The following is a 23,486-nucleotide window of genomic DNA, read 5'->3' on the forward strand; positions in this document are numbered from 1 at the left end:
TCAATTATTTTTTGTTTTATAGACCTGAATGATTTCTTAATCAAAACATCACGCTGTGCAAGTAAACAATAAGCAGGTATCTGAGTATGTTTTGTGCACTGCCTGGAAGTGTATAAGGCGCGAGTATAGACTGTTTAATTATGAACTCGATGCGTGTTTTGTGGTGAACAGTGCATATTTATTTATTAGAAAACAAGAAAGTCAGGCCATACTTGCAGTGCTACAGTTTACCTGCATTTTGTTGCTAGACGGGACATAAGTAACTGTGAGTTTCCAGTAATGTTGGTTTCTTGTTTCCATGCTACTGAAAAAAATTTGAGTTAGTATGTATGCTTGCTCCAGGATTCGAACTTCTCAATGTTGGCCCATGTAATAAACTGTAACTCATATTAGGCAGCTAGAATATTAGTCACGGTGACACCCGTGGTACGCGGGAAAGCCGTCTTTTTGTTAATGTGAAAAGTATTAGTCGTTATGCGGCGAATTTTTAGGGCACCTCGTTTGGACTTTGCAGCAAACGTCTATTTCCTTTTTTTTCGTAACTAAAGTACGTGCCAAGAAACGACGTCAAGCCCACCGACGGTGCGGGCGACGCCGCTCCCGTCCGCTTCTTTTTAGCAGCAACAGGAGCAGAACCATTTTCATGAACAGGATTATATTCGTGTTGGGCACTAATAGCATGGCCCAGAGCCGTGTCATGGCCGTGAACAGGCGTCAACAAGGCGATCGCACAAGCGTTGGCGATCTCGCAAACATCGTTGGCTGTGTCCCGTGATGCAGACGTGAACTGACTTAGCAGCGCACGCGCCGATGTCGATTACTTGTGCATACCGTGGTTGTTACTTTGGTCATTGCGATGTTAATTACTTCTTAAATAGTCAAAACAGTGGTGGGTGAAGCACAATCAATATTTTAACGACAGTCTAATTCGCTTCGATTGATAACGCACCGTTCTAGGCTGTACATGGACAGTTTTAAACGAAAAGATCAAGCAACACTGTGCCTCTGCCGAAAGCGAGCGTCGGCGCAGTCGACGCTTGCCAGTGGTTGCGCGCCCTTTTCCTCCACGGGGCGCGCCGCGACGCATTTGACGCGTAGGCGCGTGGAACGCGTGCCGGCGCTTGCCAGTGGTTGGTGCTTAAGTGTCGATCGTGAAGCATTACTTCTTTTCACATCTCACAGACGGCGGCACCGCCCCGCTCCGCCCGCCGCGAAAGAGAATGTGTGAAAGATATAAGGCGCGTTCGCGCCGTGTCTAGTATCCCCCGAGTTAGCTTAGTCGGTAGGGCGTCGGGCGCTTGCCGTCGCGGCCGCAACGTCGTGGGTTCGATTCCCAGCGGGATATCTTTTTGTTGGTTTTTTCTTTCTCACCCGTTGGCGTCCATTATATCAACGTCATATACGTGACGGATGTACTTGGTGGACCTCGGCATAAAACACTTTCGTGTTAAAAATATCCCATCCTGCAGTGAAACACGCCGGCTTCCGCGCCGTACCCTGACTGATTTTCTCGCACGTTTAATACTGCGGGGCAGTGTGGCTAGGGTATGTCCACCAAGTCACCAATGACCATAGGCGTGCGCAGAGTTCCCCATCAGGGGGGGGGGGGGGGGCGAAGGTTCATCGCAGCGCCCCCTCCCCCTATAAGTCAATGTACGCGGCAGATTTTGCGCCCCCCCCCCCTCCTAGGTGACAACGGGGCCTCAATGTATGGGGCAGATTTCGCGCCCCCCCTCTTAGGTGATTAGGGGAGGCGGCCGCCCCCCCCCCCCCCCCTGCCTCCCTGTACGCACGCCTATGCCAATGACAATTTTAAAAGTGCCTGCGCCATAGAAACAGAGCGCCCCCAGCAGCTGAAGGAGCGGTGGCAGCGGCAAGCTCGGGGACGTGAAGCGGAATGTTCTCAGCAACACACCGTGGCTGACTCTTCCATGGAATTTTTATGGTTGCCGAGCACTCGCAGCGCAGCGTTTATTGCACATATGGACGCCGATCGCATACGTCACCTTTTATTTAATGACTTTGTAAAGCTTCTTCCGTAATCAGCCATAGCGCGCCGCATAAGTGGCGCCTTAAGGCACCTGCATGGCTACCTTATCCAACGCCAACTTATCACGGCGATAAGGTTATAATGAAATGTTGAATTGAGGCATAAGGCTTGTTTATGAAACGCGTGAAGGTGCCGAAAAGGTAAGGAGGGCAAAAGATAAGGATAAGGTTGGTTTGTGAATACGGGCCATAGTGTACCGTTGTGTGCGCTTTCTGTTGCCACGTACCATTCCACTTCATGTGACAGCCCTTTTTTTCTTTCAAGCTGAAAACTTCAGTGCAAACCAGGACAGACGGCCAAAAAGAGATGAGACAAGCACTGAAAGTTATGTGCCAACTAGGCGCAACCGAAGGTTTTTTTTTTTTAGTCCTTAACGGCTATAAAATTTCGTGTGCCGTGTATCTTTAGTTTTGATTAAAGCTTTCGGGTGACGTCTCACTCACATTCGCCGCTGCATGCTGCAATCGACATTGTGGCACTCTGCGCTGAAGTACGGCAGCTATGAGCTGAAAAAGAACGTGGATGCAGGTGCCCAGGTGAAAATGATTCCCATTCCCAGCTGGATTATGAAACCTGGAAATCTTTCCAGGCTGAAAATCTTCCCAGCTGGAAATGGAAAAATTTCCAGCCTGGAAAAATTTCCAGGTTCCATAACCCAGCTGGGAATGGAAATATTTCCTTTTGGGAATGGAAATATTTCCAGCAAATATTTCCAGCAGGAAATGGCAAAATGTCCAGTTGGAATCCTTCATTCCCAGCTGGAAATGGAAGAATTTCCAGATTTGACCTGGCGGCTATCTCATGCGCCTTAGCATGGTTCCTACAGGACCTGTTTGTCCAGTGAACTGCACACAGTCAAAGAACATGGTGGTGAAATTTAACAGCATTCATTTTAACAGCATTTATTTGAACGCTTGTAGCAAGTGTTGGAACCACGGTGTAAGAAAAATAATTATTTTTCTTACACCGTGGTTGGAACATATGTAGTTTGCAAGGGTTGACGCTTGGGCAAGTTGGTGTGGATTCATTTCAAAATCTTAACAGCGCAAGAACGATTAGCAAGGGACGAGACAACAAAGGTAAGGCAAACAGCGCTCTTTAACTTTGTTGTCTCGTCCCTTCCTAATCGTTCTTGCGCTGTTAACATTTTGAAATGAGTGGGAACATATCTCGAGATGTAGAATGAGTTTGCTCATATCCTTGTACACCACCCGGAAAAAAAATATTTATACATAGTGAGCGAACATCAAATTCACAATGATCCATAAAACGCAATTCTACCAAAAGTATAGTTTTACCAAATCACATGAACAGCATCAATACAGCTTTCAAAAGCAGTACCACAATACAAAGCCAATGCAGTGCAAAGCAAAGGTGAGCAAGATCTGATGAGCACTGCGGTTTATACTGTAGGTGCTATGTAACGATTATTTATATCGAAACTACTCCGAATAGGCGTCCAATGAGTTCACTCGAACATATGTAATTACTCGCGTTTGTTGCATAGACGCATGCGCACCAGCAGGCATTGCACGGCACAGGGCTATTGGAGACAAAGGCTGCTTACACAAATCGGCCTGTAGCGTACTTCGCGCATATATAAACATTACACACAGCCAGGTAACATGACACAGTGATAACGAAGCCCACAAACATTCGGGACAAACGTTCACTTATTTATACTTGAAAAGTTGAAAAGTTGAGAGCTGAGAAAATCACTGTCCCTTGATCGGCGCTGGTGTATCCAAGACGTCGCACACAGTACAGCAATAAAAACCACTCGAACATGCTGGTCATCGCTCGTAACACTTTCCAGAGGTAAACAGGACCAAAAATAACTATTCCATGTAACTGTCGCACAGATATTCATCAAGGAAACTCCCTATACTAACGAACACCGAGCACACACACGTACAGCAGATATCACCAATCCTAGCCGCCATGTGCTGTACGAAACTGTGGCTGACTGCGGCGATATAATGATTTATGCGGTCTATTGGACCGCTGTCTTTAATGATTAACCTTAAAAAAGAAATACAACTTTTGTATGCTGTATTTATATTACAGAGTAGGTTATTATTTAGCATTAACGTCATAATAAGTCACCAAGAAATGATACGAGAATAGAGCTACTGAGATGCCAACAAAAATCGCGGCAGTGTGGCGTTTTTCATGGCCGCGGCGTCGGAGAGAGCAAGTTGTAGGATTCAAAAACTCCTTTTTTTTTGCAAGCTTGGCTTTTGCAGACCCCGAAAAATGACCTCGCGAACCCCCATTTGAGAACCACTGTTCTAAGTCATGTCTAAATGCACGGTCTGCATTATACACTTAATCTGCTATCGCTTGTATGCAGATCAATGTTTGGGCAGCTGGAATTCCTTTTGCCAACTATACCACTTCCTCGCTCAAACAGGAAAATTTCATGCTGAGAAAATTATTTCCCAACTGAAGCTGAAAAAATTTCCAACTGGAAATATAACTTCCCAACTGGAACTGGAAACTTTAAGCTGGAAATGGCTTTCCAGTCGGGAATTATTTCCATATCCATGCTGGAAATACGATCATATCCAGCTTTTGTGGACACATCACAGCCAGCGCCCCTGGCGGCCCCGGCGCGAAGCTAGCGCGTTTTCAATGGAACTCGCGAGTTTTTCCCGAATAATTAAGTGTAGAGGGTGAATGTTGAAAAACGCAGACCACAGAGCGCTCCTGGGAACCTAAACGCACGGGAGGACTGCAGCGATCACGTTGCATTAAGCTTCAATTTTGTTCCCAGAGCAGTTAAAGATTGTACAATGGGAGTCTATGGAAACGGCGAAAAATGTGGCCTGTTTTTCGAGACAAAAACGGTCACTGTCGTAAAACTAAGCAAGTTATGTTAATGGTCAGGAAATCACATGTAGTCCTGACACTCAGCTTTCGTTTGAAGCCAATCTCAACTTGCCGCAATTGGCATAACATTGTTCCCTAACGCGTTTTTTGAAGCGCGGTCGTTCAAATGTTTGTGGTAAATTGATAAACCCTTGCTTACCACAGGCGACAAGGCGCCCACCGTGGCCGAGCGAGTTAATCGCTCAAGTTCAGAGCCCGGCATAACCGCGCCGTCATCGGTTCGATTCCAAGCGACGGATCAGCATTTTTTTTTTTCAGCCCGTGACTTAGTTCCATAGCTTCGCACAGGATGTCGCCGCCGAAACAAAAAAGAGCTTTCGTTTCGGTTTCGGTTCTTGACTGTAATCTAGAGCTGCCGTTTCTTTTTCTCTTTATTATATGACTTCTTTAGTGTATGTTTAAACACTCCACGCGTATCACATCGTTCAGACCTACATTTGTAATTCTCACTTTATTCTTTTATAAACGTCCTAAGGAACAGAACGCCCGATGAAGTTACGGTGAACAAAGCTCTTTCGAACTTTTGTACGCGTATCGTGGTGGAAACTTTTCTCCCTTCTCATGATGTCGTTACGATCTTCTCAGGTACCTACAATTCAGCAACGTAAAGGAAGCGAACTAAGCTTAGACAAGCGAGGCATAGTAATTAAATGACAAAGTTAGACGTTTTTGCAGTTGCTTTTTACTTTAGGGCTAACGCAAGTGTCTGTCGTAATCTTAACGAACGAAGAGGAATTTTTCGAAGGGTTCTTTTTTTGGTTAGACGCTACTAATGAAACCAACAGATAATTAAGCCAATCAAAGAATATGAAAAATTATTTGTTCTTTTTCAAACAGCAGTGCAATGATTTCGCCCTAACTTAAATGAAATCAAAATCGCTATCTCGACAAGCATCAGCGGACGGCTCATATACCCTTCTATATGCTGCGCTCTCAACTCGAAGAGACTGTGCGAAATCCCCTTTCCTACCTGGAGTGGCTGTGTTCTCTCACAGCACCATTTTGTAGAGTTACGCGAGACGGGATCTAGAAGAATTAGCTGCCAGAAAGAAGCTTTACTTCATTTGTTGCTATCGCACTCATTGCATCGTCCTTGCGGTGAAACTGGGATTTTTATTCATCTCTTGTCATATCTGTCGCCCTACGTGAACAGAAAAAACCCAGCATGCCTTCTCTTTTTACATCACAAAGCATTGTGCGCTGCATCGGATAGGTCCGTGTGATATGACGTCATGGGCGTCGGCAGGGGGGTGCAAAAGGGGCGCTTGCCCCCCTCAAGTCACACCAGCACTTTCCCCCACCCAAGCTACACCAGTACTCTCCCCCTCTCCCAGCCGCCATGCAACACTGCTTTGCACCCCCCAAGACAAAACCCTGCCGACGCTCCTGTATGACGTGTGTAGATGAAAGCTTTCGGGAAGTCCAGGGACTGGTGCTCCCAGTTACAAAACGAAAATCATGTGATGCAGCAGCTTTTCGCACGCACTCGCAGCCCACCTCAACGTACCGCAGTAAGATGCCATTTAAAGATCTGTAAATGAAAATGTGCGCAGCATGTACTGGTTGCGCAAGGGTGGAACCGAAAGCGGAGCTAGCGTTCGACCTAGCTTCTTCTAAGGTTTTGCTAGTAATATCAAGCTATTGCTAGAGGTGCAAAGTTTTTGCTAGTATAGTATTATAGGATATGGCTAGGCTTGGATAATCTATTCTTCTCAGGTTTCATGCGGTTCCCCAGACTACACACTTGTTGCGTGGTTCTGAAGGGGAAATGTCGCGTCACTAGTAGTTACGTGATGGGATTTTAGTGACGTGAGAGAGAAAGTACATCTTTATTAGAGTCCAGTGCAGACGCTGAGGTTGCCCCACGCCACCCTGTTGTTCCGAAGTTTTTGGCGCCAACACGTCACGTCAATAGTTACGTGACGTTACGGGATTTTAGTGGCGAGACTAATTACTTGATTTTACGTGAATTTTAGCCACGTGGCTAGTTGTTACGTGATTGTAGTCACAAAGTAGATGTGCGATGTTACGTGATTTTGGTCACGCAACAATTGCAGGCCTGGTGTACAAAAAATTGTAGTCGCAGGAAACAACAACCCATCATCGATGTCACATATATTTTACGATCACGAGAAATTCACTTTCGTTGCTCGAAAGAGTAAGCGAAGCTGCACTCGTGCACTTTTTATCACGTTTCAAAATTGTTTGGGCTTCTACGATTTTTTCTGGAATTTTTTGTATGCTTCATTTGCTCTATTCTTTTTTCTTTCCTGGTGAAGAGCGCATATATATTGCTGTAAGTTTGAAAATATAGTCAGTTGTAAGTTCAGCGCTGTGTGTGTTTTCCAATGTCGTCCTCGTTCCTTGCGCTGTGAAACATCGAATTATGGTCTACAGCGCATTTTTGCAAACAGAAAGCAGCTGTTTTCACTTTTACATTCCGTTCCTGCTCTTTGGCAGGTGGGGACACTTGCGAGGAGCGTTGCAAGGAGAGTTTGACCGTAGTATCTTTATAATAGCTATCGTATCACATGCCGCCGCGCGCTGTGGCTGAATGGGTTGATCATCCGTCCTGGCTGTTTGCGCGCAATCACTGGGGCCTTGGTTCGAATCCCAATGCGGTTTTTTTCTTCTTTTTTTTTTGTCTCTCTCAGAATTGCTTATGTTTGCCGCGGTGGTACAACGGTTACGGTGTTCGGCTGCTGACCCAAAGGGCACAGGTTTGACGGCGGCTCCAGCATTTTTGAACAAGGCGAAAATGCTAGAGGCTCGTGTACTTGGTTTTAGATGCACGTTACGAACCTGAAGTGGTCGAAATTTCCTCAGCCCTCCTCTACGGCATGCCTCGTAAACATATTATGGTTTGGGCACGTAGAACTCCAGCAATTATTATTACTAGTACAACGCTGCTGAAGATTTAGTTGCTTGTTTTTTTCGCTGGAGCATTGCAACCAAGATATTTGCTGCAGTTTCGGTTTCGCTTTCGGAAATCGAGCAAGTAAACTTCTAATGTTTTATTTTTTATTACCACGCAACCCATTACTTAATAACGAAGAAAATGAACCCAGATTTTAGTTAACCTCAACCATAAGAAGGCAATACAAAACGAAACCAAGGCAAGCATGAGGGCAGCCATTTGTAATATAATGAAGCGTTTTAAAGAAGTACTCTACTATTAGAGACGACGCAGAAACGCAACCAGTAATACTAGAACCAACGCAAAGCTTGTATTGCCCTAGCAAAAATGCCAATAGGATTTCCTATTGGTCCAATAGGAAATCACTATTGGTTCTATAGGACATCTATTGGAGCTGTATTGGTTGTATAAGACTTCTATGGGTACCAATAGACACCAACAGCCACCACCTATTGGTGTCTTATTAGACCAATAGAAGTTGTATTGGTCAAATAGGGGCTGCCTTTTGGTGTCTTATTGGACCAATAGGAGTTGTATTGGTCAAATCGGTGCTGCCTGTCGGTGACTTATTGGGCCAATAGGAGCTGTATTGGTCAAATAAGTACTCCTATTGGTTTCTTAATGTACTAACAGAAGATGTATAAGGCCAACAGGAGTTTTATTGTTCAAACAGCTACCGCCTATTGGTAGCTGTTTATAACATCTTATGACTGATTGAGCGCGTCGGACCCGATCCCGATCAAATTTCTTGATCATGATTGGCTATATTATACGCAAGCTGCAGACGGGATCAATTCACTTTTGATAAGTCTGATCCCGATTGAGCTTAATCGTACACCGTGAGACACCGTGTGCAGTTAGCAACCCACGCGACTAAAAGAGTTATATAAAAAGGCTGCGTGTCGACCACGGCGGTACGGTGTCTCCGTACATGCCGTGCGGTAAACGGGCACTATAGTAAAACACGCTAAAGAAGAACTTGCGAAGGAATCGACAACACAGACACCACAGAATAATAATAAAGAAACCGCCATGAGATCACAACCGGCATAGAACCAGCCAGGTGACGAACAAAAAAAAAAGTGAGACGGTGCGCGGCGTGGCGACGCTGCATGTGTGAACATTTTTTTTTACACGTTCCTTCGTTAAGCAGGCTAAGCCATGTGCTAAGCTTTAAGATAAGCTTTGGATAATATGTAAAGTTTATAACTATTTATGCTAAGCAATATAAGTAGTGCTGTAAAGATACAGGAGAAAGAATTGCGGATCTGCAAACGCGACCGACCGTGCGTTTGGCGCGCCATCCGCGCTCGGCCGATACGAAGACAAGCCCAGCCTGCGGCCAAGCTAAGCCAAACGTTGTGTCTCAGTGTCTGTCGCCATAGCGCGCGCTTTGTGTGATCTCGATGCTTCACGTAAGCCTGCTTATACGATGTTTGCTTTAGTGTGCTTCCGCGACGATAACGTGAAGACTGTGTTCAGCGTGCACCAGATGGAGACGTTCTGAGCCATAAATGTCTTGGATTTCGACCGATTTCGACTCTACAAAGTGGCACCAAGAATAATGGCAAGACGAGCAACAAGGCCCATGTGCTCCGATTGTTTGGTGAGTTGAGTGGCATGGTAGTTACTCCTATTTAGTATTTATTTGATATCACCTTTTTTTTTGTATTCAAACTTGGAACGAAGCTGAAAGGTCGGGAAAACAAGTCCCTCGTCCTTTGTCTCCGGTATTTGATGACAGCGGGACCAGCAACGCCTCGATTGCAAGTCCACACGCTCTCAGAAGTTGAATGATTGAGCGCATATATTATTGCAGTTTGTTTTTGTGTTTGTCAGTATGCTCAAAAAAACGTAGCATAGATTAGAGGTAAAGGACAGGCGCCCTGCTCGTGAGTGTAGTTGGAGTCTCGCAAGCCCTTTGTAACTATTTACAACGTGCGTGTTAAGCCGAAAACGCGTTTATCGCCTCATAGTAAAACGCTCTAGTCGATGCTGTTTGTGTGTTGTAGTGCGCGCCAATCGGCTTATCATACTTGTTCGACATAATGTCACAAGAACCACAGAAGGCCACATGATAATTCGTTATACAAAATGTGCATAGCATATGTACTGCACTGGTGCGATTTTTTATTTCATATTTTTTTATTTTTACATACTGCAGCCCAATTAGGGCTATCGCAGGAGTGGGTTTATTAATGTTGTTGGCTTAATTGCATAAGCACGTAACATGCAGCACGTGTGTTATATCCAACTCATTGCAGCCTGACTGCTGTGTTGGGCTTGCAACGATATGGAATCTAGGCTGCCTTTACTACTGTCTTACATATTACCGTTGCCTCATCGTGAATCTACCCTAGCTTAATTTATTTCATGCCATCTTTAAGTTGAGATTTAGTGGCATGCTCTAGTATGATAGTCGCACCACCATCGTGAAAAAGAGCACGTCAGAGATAGTAAGTGATTATTGAGTTTGCTGTAATTTAAGGACGAGTTTGCAGTTCATTCTTGGGTACAGCTCAAAAAACACAGGACGCAAGCGTGTAAACGGGATAAGGTGCTGCTTAATTTTTTAAAAAATTTTGCCCCTTTCTTTTCCTTCCTTTTTTGCCGCAAAATTTTGCCGATATACTGTTTTCTTCCACGCAATAAGCAACAGTTGGGTGTGTAATATTTCACTCAGTTTTTTGCTATAGTTCAGCTCCTGCAACATTGTGAACATGTGCAGTGAATTAAGGTCTAGATAATTTCTCACTGTGCCGTCTACTTTCTATACATTGCTTTGAAGGTAAACTGATTTCATGGCTCTGTTTATTTACAGAATCTTTCAGGCACTTCCTCGAGTGCGGATGAGGCCCGCAAGATCGCCAACATCATCAAGGGCCAGAAGAAGCACTTGTAGTTTTGATTATGAGAATATATTTGAACATATGTCTCATTCATCCACTGTGATTATCATTGCAGGGGCGCTGCCACAGTGTGGGCCTTCTGCATGACGACAAGACACCCATAAAACACTTGCGCAAGACTAATTCTAATGGGGCTGAGAAGTGGGCAAATACAAAACTAATACAATGCCAGCAGGCAAATACAGAACCAATAGGCCAATATAATTCCAATTGGCTAATAGAGAACCAATACACCAATATAGGTCCAGTAGGCTGATATAGAACCAATAGACCAATAGCCAAATACAGTTCCAATAGACCTATAGAACCAATAGACCAATAGGTGTCAATAACCCAATAGGCTATTGGTTTTTTATTGGGAATTTTTGCTAGGGTGTTTAATCGTCGCCTTTTTTCTGCGGGAGCAGCGTTCTCTGCTTCTGCAAGTAGTGCTGCGCTTTTGCATTACATTTACTTCCCCTCCGAAAAAGAGGCGTCCCTGGCTAATTACGGACAGCTGCACAGTGACAGTGAGGCTTTAGCAGGTCCATATGCGCAATCTCATGCCCGGACATTGATTACAATAAGTCTCAAGCGACTTGACGGCGTATATGAAGTACGAGGCTTGCTAGACAACACGGTACGGACCGTGGTACTTCGGAAGAAGTTTCGTAGACCGACCGGGGCCACCTAGGAGTCCAGAGGCCAGGCCCGTAGCTAGGGGGTATGCCCCAAGGGCCCGCCTCCCCTCCCAAAAGTTGGACGGAGGCGGTGTTTTACCGACAAGAATAATGAGAATAGGTGTTTCTCTCAAACTGCCAAGGCCTTCAGCAAGTGCCCCCTCCCTTTACCCAAGCCCCCCCCCCCCCCCCCCCCCCCCCCTCACTGACTGGCGGCGGAGACCGGTGTGCACGGAACAGACGGCGAAACGGTAGGCGAGCAGACTCGCAAGCGAGCGCGGCCGCGCGCGCCGTTGCCATAGCAACGACGGAGAGATCTTCAACCGGCTGCTTTGCTGCTGGCTTGCGTTTCCTTTCTTGAATTCTTGGCACTCGCCACTTTGCTATGAAGAATGCTGTCTCACGTGCATGCCATTCGTGACCTGGAAGTGGCGGGCGCGCGGCGATAATGCAATCGAGAGGCATGCACGATATCAGGACTGTTTTTGTGAGGCGAAACGACACCCTTTCAACACGTTCTTTAGTGTACGCTGCTTTCCTGAAAAGCATAGGTAATTTCATAGGGAATATTAGCCGATTACACACTGCCTTTGTTGCCGTAACGCCACTTCACGCCGTTGAAAGAGTAATAAGAGGGAGTAACTAAGAGGGAAGTCCAGGCATGGACACATGCATGTTGTCTTTACTGATGACTTTCCCTTAACAGGTACTCATGTTAGCAGCAATGTACAACAGAGTGAATGAAAACAGCGAGGAAGAAGACTTCAAAACTAACAAGCGCGCTTTTCGCTTTACAGTTCTGCTTACCGATTCAATGAGCCAAGTATTCGACGCTTACTAGATTGCCCTCCGCACTGTGTTCCCCCGAGCCAAGCCTAATTACGGTTCATCAAACTAATGAACAGATCAAGCTCGCCTTGCTTGTTCGCCTCAGGTTTATGACTACCGTGTCGGTAATGCACTATATATATATATATATATATATATATATATATATATATTTATACGCAGTAAAACAGACACGCGTACGAAGCGATTTATCGACGTTTCGGCCGCGGGTCCGGCCTTCATCAGAAGACTCATCAGAAATTACCAACGCGCGCATACGCCGTTTCTGATGAAGGCCGGACCCGCGGCCGAAACGTCAATAAATCGCTTCGTACGCGTGTCTGTTTTACTGCGTTCATTTACCTGGACCCAGAAACGTCTTTTCTCGATATATATATATATATATATATATGTGTGTGTGTGTGTGTGTGTGTGTGTGTGTGTGTGTGTGTGTGTGTGTGTGTGTGTGGAGAATGCCTTGCGGGTAGCACTCACTAAAAAAGAAAAGAGTCCTTTACTAACGTTTCAGCCGTGACACCGCCTACGTAGTTCAGTGTCTTGCGAAGCCCATGCCACAGCCCAAACGTTATGGAATGCATTTTTTTCCGGTTTTTGATGTGTGCTACCTGGAAGTTCATTCAATGTAGAAAGCGCCGCGCGCATACACCGTTGCTCGGCATGCGTTCACTAGTAGTCGCGAAGGCAACGCCACCTCTCAACGTCAACTCCTTTTACTCTTTTATAAGCACAGAATAAATCGAGAATGCCTAATAACGCGCGGATTATTTTAAACGCATTTTTTTTTAGTAAATAGCAGCGGACTGCGTACAGCATTCTGCACATCTCATTCGTGCACTATGAAGGCTTGCCCGTCAGGCAACGCGACATGCCCTTGTGACTTTCAAAGCGCAATTCAACAATACAAATCCTAATCATATGGTGAAAAAAGAAGCTCGTTTATGTCACTGCAATTCACAGCCAGGGTCTTGTGACAAATTTCGGTCGGTTGTCAGTCCCTTTAAGAAAGCACATCGCGAATATATATAGTGATAGAGTAAGTATTTACTCTAAAAAAGCGTGACCTCACTCATGCTCACCTCATGTTCCACGATCCCAAATATTTGTCCATAAGTAAATATTGAGAAGGTTATTGTGTATACATATTTGAACTTTCTCACTATCAAAGAGGTAATTTCCGCGTCACTACAAAATCTGCCCTAAATGGTGGCTCTGTGCTGTACAGCACACGTGTGCGCTGTACAGCGCAGAGCCACCATTTAGGGCAGATTTAGGGCCTAATCTAAGAAAAAAAATAACATGTTATCAGATTGACAGGAATTCAATTCTTTGACCTATTTCCACTCAGACAAAGCTGAGAGGGAATACCATGTCTAGAGGATGTTTTCTAATTCACGATAAACGGCAGCGCACACGGGGTTAAGACAGATACACAAAACACGAAAAAAAGGACGTCAGCGCTTGTGTCGTCCTTTTTTTGTGTTTTGTGTATCTGTCTTAACCCGGTGTGCGCTGCCGTTTATTGTGAATATGACCAACCAACTAGCCCACAAGTACGTTTTAAGCATGTTTTCTAAAACGCGTGCATCTATGATAGCACTGTGTTATCGATGCGCATTAACCAGACTTCACACCTGTGTGCAGATATCCCTATTATTAAAGTCGAGGCTACATGCCAGTTATCGTGTCTTCTGAAATATTATTAATTTTCTTAGTCGCTTTCGCGCCTATTTCTATTGCAACCTTTATGTTGCAGTAAAATTTAATATTGAATTATATATTTCTTACTATCTATTTTACTATGATTTCCTTATCTACAATAGAGACAAAACTACCCGATACAGTGGAAGGGACTTTCAAGGTGGGCCTACACGTTTGAGCCAAAAAAGAATCCCAACCAGGAATGTCTTCGCAGCTTTGACATTCCTATCAAGCCAGAAAATTCCAGGATTCAATACGCGGCTGATGTTTTGCATCATGAAGTACAAAAAAATTACACCATCTCCCGCTAAAGGGGACCATGAGCCGATGCGAAGCCGGAGCACTTGCACGATCGCGTTCCGTTGGCGTTCGTTGGGCATGCTACGACCTCGCGTCGTGGAACGCGAAGAGGGACGCTACGCGCGTCGTATCTTCCATCTAGCCTGGCCGTTAATTCTCACAGGGCGAGCGGGGAACGCGGTTGACAGGCGGGCGAGAGGGGGGCAGCGTAGGAGAGGAGAGAGAAGGGGAGGGGACGCGCATGCGCTCGAGCTCATCGCGGCGTTGCGCAGGAGAGAATTTCGGCATGTCTAGCCCGCGTTTCAGAGGAAGAGTGGAAAGGGAGAGGGAAGGGGAGAGGGAAGAGGAGAGGGTGAGTGGAGAGAGGAAAGGGGAGAGGGGTAGAGGACAGGGGGAGTGGAGAGGAGGTGTGTGGGGAGGGTATGCGCATGCGCAGTAAGGGTGGTCACGCCGCACACCACCACCACCACCGGATTGAGCTCCGCCTTAAGATACTTCGCATCTAAAGAAAGCTCCGGTTTTGAAGACCCTCGAGCGGAGCTGTAATCATTCTATTCGACATGGGTCATTTTCCGTTGGGCTTTCAGAGGAAGAAGACTACTGCTTGAAAAGCAGTAGATATTAAAGGGGTACTGACACAAAATTTCGCGGCCGAGATAGCCTGCTGGATCGATTGCCGTGTACGTGCGTGTACCATCTGCAAAATATCGACAGCGAATAAAGCTTGGACGGTATTTTATGTGAATTTCGAAGTTCGCGAGCGCGACCCAGCATTAGAGGCCGCACCTGGTGCATTTACACCCTCGGAGGTGACCCGAGGTGACCCCCCTACTTCCCCTACGTAACCGTTGCAGCCGGTACAAGTTATGATGACGTCTAGCCGCCATTTCTGTTTTGAAGCGCTTCCCGACGAATCGCTCCTCGCCAGCGGGTCAAACCTGAAGTGATTCGCCACGTCGAAAATTCCTTCCATCCCCGCCGCAAGAAAATCGTCGCCATCAGACGACTATGAGCCCGACGACGACAGACCACGCGGAAATGCGTCACTGTTCGTTGTGCTCACGTGACCGCGCGTTTCACTCGCTAGGTGGTGATAGCTGCACCCGGCGGCTTGTCGTTTTTGGAGCTCTGTCAAACCGAAACTGAGGCTGTGTCGGTAATGAGGAGCTTGTAATTAATTATCTGCCACGCGCTGCAGCAAACGATGTGCCGTGTTATGACTGACAGGCCCCCAGCAACACATTGCAGCAAAAAAACGCGGGGCGAAAATTTTTGTGTCAGGACTCCTTTAAGGGAAAAAGCAGATTTCGCTAGGCTTTATCTGGTTGAAGACTGGTATTTTTCAGTCATAGCTACGAGCGAAAAACTACTTATCAAATTCCTGTGCGCATAAACACCATCGTTCTCTTAAGGGAACCTCCTGGAAAGAAAGGTTTAAGATTTCCTTTGGAATGCCTGCACATCTTCGTGGCAACAGAAGGAGCTCCACTCACAACTAAAGAAATTTCCACATGCTGGGTGAACGAAAGGAGGGGGAATTAACGGGTTCGCTTTTCTCTGATATGTGTCTTGTGACCCGTTGTTGAGCAAGTCAAATGCATTTTGTATTCTACATCAGGAGTGATACAGAATAAAGAAGTGATTTTGAGAGATTGTAGGAATAGTTACTATATTATGATGCATTAACAATCGTTGTTGTCAGCGCAAAAAGGCCAAAATTCGCTCTTCTGAATTTCTTTGCGCTGATCAAAGTGGACGATTGGGCCAGTAGCTGATTCATGATCGACTTTGTGCTTGCTGTAGTGCAAAGTTGAACGAGACTACGCCTACAGAACATGAAAGTAGATCTTCAGGAGAACTTCCAGCCCATTAGAGTAACCTATTGGTGTATCGGCGCCAACAGGATTCAAGACAATCACATCCAGCATATGAGTCAATCGACCGTGAGAAAAAAGGGAAAAAAAGAAAGAAAAAGAAGAAATGCAATTAGGATAGATAAGTGCCTTTTTTAGCTCGATAGACGGCAGATCTAGAGATTATTACGCAACACGTCAGTCGTATATGTTCTACTATACGTTCATTCCCAACAAAAAAACTAACCAATTTCACATTTTCCGGTGTACAAGATCATCTTTCAACGACTGTATCATTTCTGCACACCCGCTTAGACGGCGCCAAGCTTGCGGTGGCAGCCACATTTCAATAAGAACTAAATGAAAACAAATAAAAACAATCTTTAACTTCCTTTTTTTTACTCTCATTCCTAGCGTTCTCAAACTTATCTAGTTCTAATTTGAGGTAACGCAAGGAGCAAACGAGCATCACCCAAGTGGTACACGAAAGGAAATTCGTTTATTATGCAACCACAATATCCTGTTCGTACCCAAACATAATGGTTCCCGCTAGCTGAAAAAAGAAACTCGGAAAGCAGCATGCTGCTCCAATATCCCACCGGTACGGCAGTGCAAGAAACTAAACAAACAAACAAACAAACAAACAAACAAACAAACAAATAAAAACACGATTCTCTTCATGCATCGTGGGCGCGTCTATAACGGCCAGACATTTGGCATGGCACGTCTAGAAAAACTGCCAATTCATTGCCAGTCGTCGCCGTCGAGATAACGCCGACAAACAGCGCTCTCTTTTCTGCGCACCGAGGTGAAGCGAGTCTCGGGGCGTGTGTACTGTTTCTTTTGATTCTATTTTATTTAGTGCCGCGTCACTGCATACGTCATGGCGGGACTTTTGAATACTTTAAGGTCGATACGCCACGTGGTGCCGTTCACGCGAACTAGGCCGCTGGTGTCCAGAAAAGCTGCATATGTTCCAGCATGGAATGGTTTTCATTACCAGCTGGAAATACAATTTCCAGCTGGGAATGGAAAATTTCCAGCCTGAAGAGCCGTTTCCAGCTGAAAACCAGGCTGGAAGCCCGATTTCCAGCTGGGAATCCACATGCCATTTTCATGTGTCATTGCAAGTCGAAGCACCGCACGACCACGGCCTACGCACTTTGCTTCGAGCTGCGAATCTGTCGAGTGACCATTGTGCCAGCGAACGGAGTTATGGATTATTGATAGGGCGTGCCTAGTAAAAACCATGCACACACAGGTGGAAATATTCACTGTTACCAATCGGGCCAGCTGCACAGACAACGTTACACTAACACACGGCTTCAAGCATCAAAACACAGCTGATGTTCCCTGAACAGCGCGTAGCTGCTTAGGGCAATGCAGGGCCGTGACGTCTGTCGCGGTTCACATGGGCCATTCGCGTGCGGCTGGATGTAACGCCACGCCTCGCGTGTTTATTTGTAATGCGTACAAGATCGCACCAATGGTTGTAGTGCCTAGAATATACTTACTAGTGTGCCGACCGCCGAGCGTTTCCAATGGGAGACGCTGGCACCGACGATGATGCCTTCCGACGGACGCCACCAGACGGCGACACTCTTAGGGACCATGCTAACCGAGCGGCGCATCAAGCCAAGCGCGCGCGTTGCACTGTTGCACGCGCGTCGCTAGATTGCGCTTCGGATGCGCGTTCGTAAGCGCAGTCGGTTGTGATCACGGAGTTAAGGAATATCATATGCAGCTTTTCTGGACACCAGCGGCCTAGTTCGCATGAACGACACCACGTGACGTATCGACCTTAAAGAATTCAAAAGCCCCGCTATGACGTATGCAGTGACGCGGTACTAAATAAAAGAGAATCAAAAGAAACAGTACACACGCCCCGAGACTGTCGCTTCACCTCAGTGCGCAGAAAAGAGAGCGCTGTGTGTCGGCGTTATCTCGACGGCGAAGACTGGCAATGAATTGGCAGTTTTTCTAGACGCGCCATGCCAAATGTCTGGCCGTTACAGACGCGCCCGCGATATGGTGGCTAGAGGGCCACCATACCCGCGATGCATCATGAGAATCGTGTTTTTATTTGTTTGTTTGTTTGTTTGTTTAGTTTCTTGCGCTGCCGTACCGGTGGGATATTGGAGCAGCATGCTGCTTTCCGAGTTTCCTTTTTCAGCTATAGCGGGAACCATTATGTTTGAGTACGAACAGGCATAGAGTTTCCCACAATACTTACTAGAGGGAACCCTGGCGCTAGTGTCTATGGGAGCTACAACGCATGGCGCTTCAGCCAGCATGGGAATGATGGTACGGATTTGTCTAAACTTCGTACTTTCGGCTCCGTTTGGCTGGGCGTCGCCTGCATCCGCTTTGTCGCAAGATGAAGTTCAGCACACGTTCAACAGTTCCACTTCACCACTTAACTTTTTTAGGCTCACCAATTCAAATCTGGTCACGAAGTTCACAACGATCCATTCTTTTATCTGAAAGAAAACCAAAACACAGCAATAAACAAAGCCACAAGTGCGTTCGAAGCCCGCAAGTACAAAGACTAGGCAAATCCGTGTACTATACCCATCATTCCCATGGTGGCTGAACGATCGCAGCGCCAGAGTTCCCTCTAGTTAATTTTAGGAAACTCTATGCGAACAGGATATTGTGGCTGCATAATAACCAAATTTTCTTTGGTGTACCGCTTAGGTGATGCTCGTTTGCTCCTTGCGTTACCTCAAATTAGAACTGGATAGGTTTGAGAACGCTAGGAATGAGAGTAAAAAAAGGAAGTTAAAGATAGTGTTTATTTGTTTTCATTTAGTTCTTATCGAAATGTGGCTGCCACCGCAAGCTTGGCGCTGTCTAAGCGGGTGTGGAAAAATGATACAGTCTTTGAAAGATGATCTTGTACACCAGAAAATGTGAACTTGGTTAGTTTTTTTGTTAGGAATGAACGTATAGTAGAACATATACGACCGACGAGTTGTGTAATAATCTCTAGATCTGCTGTCTATCCCGCCTAAAAAAAGGCACTTATCTATCCTAATTGCATTTCTTCTTTTTCTTTCTTTTTTTTCTTTTTTTTTCCACACAGTCGACTGACTCATATGCTGGAGGTGATTGTCTTGAATCCTGTTGGCGCAGATACCAATAGGTTACTCTAATGGGCTGGAACCTCTCCTGAAGCTCTCCTTTCATGTTTTGTGGGCGCAGTCTCTTTCAACTTTGCACTTCAGCAAGCACAAAGTCGATCATGAATCACCTACTGGCCCAATCGTCCACTTTGATCAGCACAATGAAATTCAGAAGAGCGAATTTTGCGTTTTTGCGCTGACAACAACGATTGTTAATGCAACATAATATAGTAACTATTCCTACAATATCTCAAAACCACTTGTTCATTCTGTATCACTCCTGATGTAGAATACAAAATGCATTTGACTTGCTCAACAACGGGTCACAAGGCACATCAGAAAAAAGCAAACCCTTTAATTCCCCCTTCTTTCGTTCACTCAGCATATGAAAATTTTTTCAATTGTGAGTGGAGCTCCTTCTGTTGCCACGAAGATGTGCAGGCGTTCCAAAGGAAATCTTAAGCCTTTGTTTCCAGGAGGTTCCCTTAAGAGAACGATGACGTTTATGCGCACAGGAATTTTGATTAGTAGTTTTTCGCTCGCAGCAATGACTGAAAAATACCAGTACTTCAGCCAGATAAAGCCTAGCGAAATCTGCTTTTCCCATAATATCTACTGCTTTTCAAGCAGTAGTCTTCTTCCTCTGAAAGCGCAACGGAAAATGACCCATGTCGAATAGAATGATTACAGCTCCGCTCGAGGGTCTTCAAAACCGGAGCTTTTTTTTGTACTTCATGATGCAAAATATCAGCCACGTATTGAATCTTGGAATCTTCTGGCTTGATAGGAATGTCAAAGCTACGAAGACATTCCTGGTTGGGGTTCTTTTTCGGCTCAAACCTGTAGGGCCACATTGAAAGTCCCTTCCACTGTATCGGGTAGTTTTGTTTCTATTGTAGATAAGGAAAGCATAGTAAAATAGATATTAAAAAATATATAATTGAATATTAAATTTACTGCGACATAAAAGTTGCAATAGAAATACGCGCAAAAGCGACTAAGAAAAATTAATAATATTTCAGAAGACACGCTAACTGGCATGTAGCGTCGACTTTAATAATAGGGATATCTGCACACAGGTGTGAAGTCTGGTTAATGCGCATCGATAGCACAGTGCTATCATAGATGCACGCGTTTTAGAAAACACCCTCTAGACATTCCCTCTCAGCTTTGTCTGAGTGGAAATAGCTCAAAGAATTGAATTCCTGTCAATCTGATAACATGTTATTTTTTTCCTTAGATTAGGTTTTTTTAACACACGCGTGCTGTACAGCACAGAGCCACCATTTAGGGCAGATTTTGTAGTGACGCGGAAATTACCTCCTTGATAGTGAGAAAGTTCAAATATGTATACACAATAGCCTCCTCAATATTTACTTATGGACAACTATTTGGGATCGTGGAACATGAGGTGAGCATGAGTGAGGTCACGCCTTTTTAGAGTAAATACTTACTCTATCACTATATATATTCGCGATGTGCTTTCTTAAAGGGACTGACAACCGACCGAAATGTGTCACAAGACACTGGCTGTGAATTACAGTGACATAAACGAGCTTTTTACAGCGAAAGCTTTTATGAGATCATTGCACCAGCCGTTTTTGGTGCCGTAGTTGTCCGCCGCCGCCGCCGCCGCCGGTGTCCGTAACCAGTATCGCTCGAAATAAGAAAAAAATTCCAGGACGGAACGAGGTTCGAACCTGGGCCCTCTGCGTGGGAGCCCAGTATTCAACCTCTGAGCCATGCCGGTGCTTGAAACTGCTTTGCAAAAAGGTCCTATACAGGCTTCATGTCAGGAAGGAACCACATTAGCATATGCAATATAGCGTGGTAGAAGAGTAAAATAAGCACCAAGCGTCGCACAACGCGAATTCTGTAACCAGGCGTCAAACAATGCGAATTGCGCAACGAGTAGGTTGTTCAATGCTTCTAACCCATTACAAAGGGCTCTGCCATAATTCTTCATCGTCATCACGCACAGCATCAACAAAGTGCGCATAATGCCTTACAGGCGTTTAGCAGGTACCACGGCACTCTGTAGAATGACGAAAAATGGCACAGTGCCTGCTGCCCTACTTCTAAAAAATTACAATGATCTATAGCGTAGTGGGTTCCTCGCAAGTGCACTTGTATTCGGTTGCCAAAGAAGCCCATAAGCGCATTATCCATTTGCCTCGGGGTCTCAGTAAAATTACAATGATTTATAGCGTAGTGGGTTCCTCGCAAGTGCACTTGTATTGGTTTCCAAGGAAGCCATTAAGCGCATGATCCATTGCCTCGGGGTCTCAGTAAAGTTCTTCGCCCCCCCCCCCCCGTCTCTCTCCCACGTAAACGTATGTTATACAGCATGACGGGAGAGGGAAATAGCGACCGGGCGTCACCGAATGCAAATTATATAACTGGTGGGCCGTTTAAAGCTTCCAACCCATTACAAAGGACTGAGCCATAATTCTTCATCGTCATCAGTTGTCGCGTCAACAAAGTGCACATAATGCCTTACAGACGTGTAGGTGGTGCCTCGCTTCTCCGCCGAATGACGAATAATAGCTTAGTAGGTGCTTTCCAACTTCACAAAAATTGTGATTTATGGCGTAGTGGGTACCTTTCTAGTGTACTTGTATTGTAGCCCCAAGAGAACTTACAACGGGCTCTAGAAACGCCGCTCTTCCAGCTTTCTCTGTGACTGTGCTGCGGTTTCAGCGCAGGCCTGGCGTTTTTTGAATGTACGTCTTATCACTCTATTCAACGAACGTTGACGTAATGTACAGAGATAAGAGGTCTAAGAAACCTTTGGATGACATACACGCGGTGTTCTGGAACGCCAGCACTCCTAGACCGTCAATGCATTCTTTTATGCACTTTATCAAACCTTTGTGGGGAAGGGAGTAATAGAGGTCAGTTGGAAGTCAGCGCTTGTCTCGTCTTTTTCCTGTCCGTCATGTGTTATTTTCGCGCTGTTACCCTTAAGTATGTAGTTTGACAGCTGCAAGCGGAAGCGCAGTCATCAGTGTACGATAGACGATAGCGTGCCGCGCTCGTCACGAACATCGCAGACGCGCGTCTCGGGCAGAAGTTCAACTTGTCAGCACTTCGTCCTCCATGACGAATAACTTTGCGGGACTACTCTTCGTACTCGCGATCGAACATGGCGTGGTTTGAAACATCGGGCACCGCGGCCACGCACACCGCGACCGAGCTTACTGCTCGGAGTCGTAGCTAGGCCTAACTCCGCTCACTGCGCTGGTTTACGAGACGAATCCGAACTTTGCGGGCAAGGACATCGCTCTAGCGGACAAGCCGCACTGTGCTTCCTCGCAAGCAACAAATTGCATCGTCCGCTAGCTCCTCGAAAGTGCGGATGGGCATTTTACGCATCGGCAGCGGACCTCCCGGCCAAGCTCGTCGCGCATTGACCACTCGGAACAGCGGCCAGCAATTTCGCGCGTCGGCGCCTCAAGATGCGAGACCAAGCACGTTACGCGCGCCGACTTTTCGTTGCCGCGGCTAGGAGCATTGTGCATTGTCACCGAATGCCGCCAGCCAGCATATCGTGCGCCGACTTCCTGGACCCCACGGCCGAGTACATCGGCTTGAAAGAAAGCGCTTGTGATGCAATTTAGGCACGCTTGGATTCGTGCTTGGTATCGCCGGTAGCTCTGATGAATCTTCTAAAATAACGACAGCCTCGCAGATTACCGTTTCCGTGACCGAGTGGATGATGAAACACATCACAGGCGATGTTTGCAAATGAGCGTGGCGTGTGTGAAGCAGGGAGTTGCATTTCTATGTGACCAACTCGCGTTATTGAATAAACTGCTCAGATATTTGATGCCATAAATGTTTGCAATAAGTGTGCCAATTTTCATCAAAACCTACGAAGGAATAAGAAAGTTGGTATTGAATGCCACGTCTCCTACCTTAATTTTGTTCAGAAGGTCACTGGAAAGAATTACCACCGGTACACATCTATTGTTTGTGATGGAGACAGTGATACTCTCCTGACTCTTTCTGAAGAAAAAACATACGGATTTATTCCATTGGCTAAAGAAGACTGTATAAATCATGTCAGAAAGAGGATGGGTACAGTTCTGCCAACACCTGCATCAAGAAGCAAGAAGGATCAACGACTAGGAGGATGGGTCGGCCTGACTCAAGACCTGATTAAAAGACTGACTAGTTATAATGGTATGGCTATCTGTCACAACATTCACGTTGATGACATGCACAATGCCAT

The 23,486-nt window shown here is 45.8% G+C and overlaps 1 long non-coding RNA gene across 1 annotated transcript; it reads left to right on the forward strand.

Annotated features, from left to right (window-relative positions):
- The first annotated feature begins 9,268 nt into the window (after positions 1-9,268).
- LOC125757479 (uncharacterized) lies at positions 9,269-10,801 on the forward strand. The gene is made up of 2 exons (XR_007415253.1): positions 9,269-9,465; positions 10,681-10,801. It is a non-coding gene; the product is annotated as an uncharacterized LOC125757479 (long non-coding RNA).
- The last annotated feature ends 12,685 nt before the right edge of the window (positions 10,802-23,486 follow it).

This window comes from Rhipicephalus sanguineus, chromosome 2 (genome assembly GCF_013339695.2).
Source record: "Rhipicephalus sanguineus isolate Rsan-2018 chromosome 2, BIME_Rsan_1.4, whole genome shotgun sequence".
NCBI lineage: Eukaryota > Metazoa > Arthropoda > Arachnida > Ixodida > Ixodidae > Rhipicephalus > Rhipicephalus sanguineus.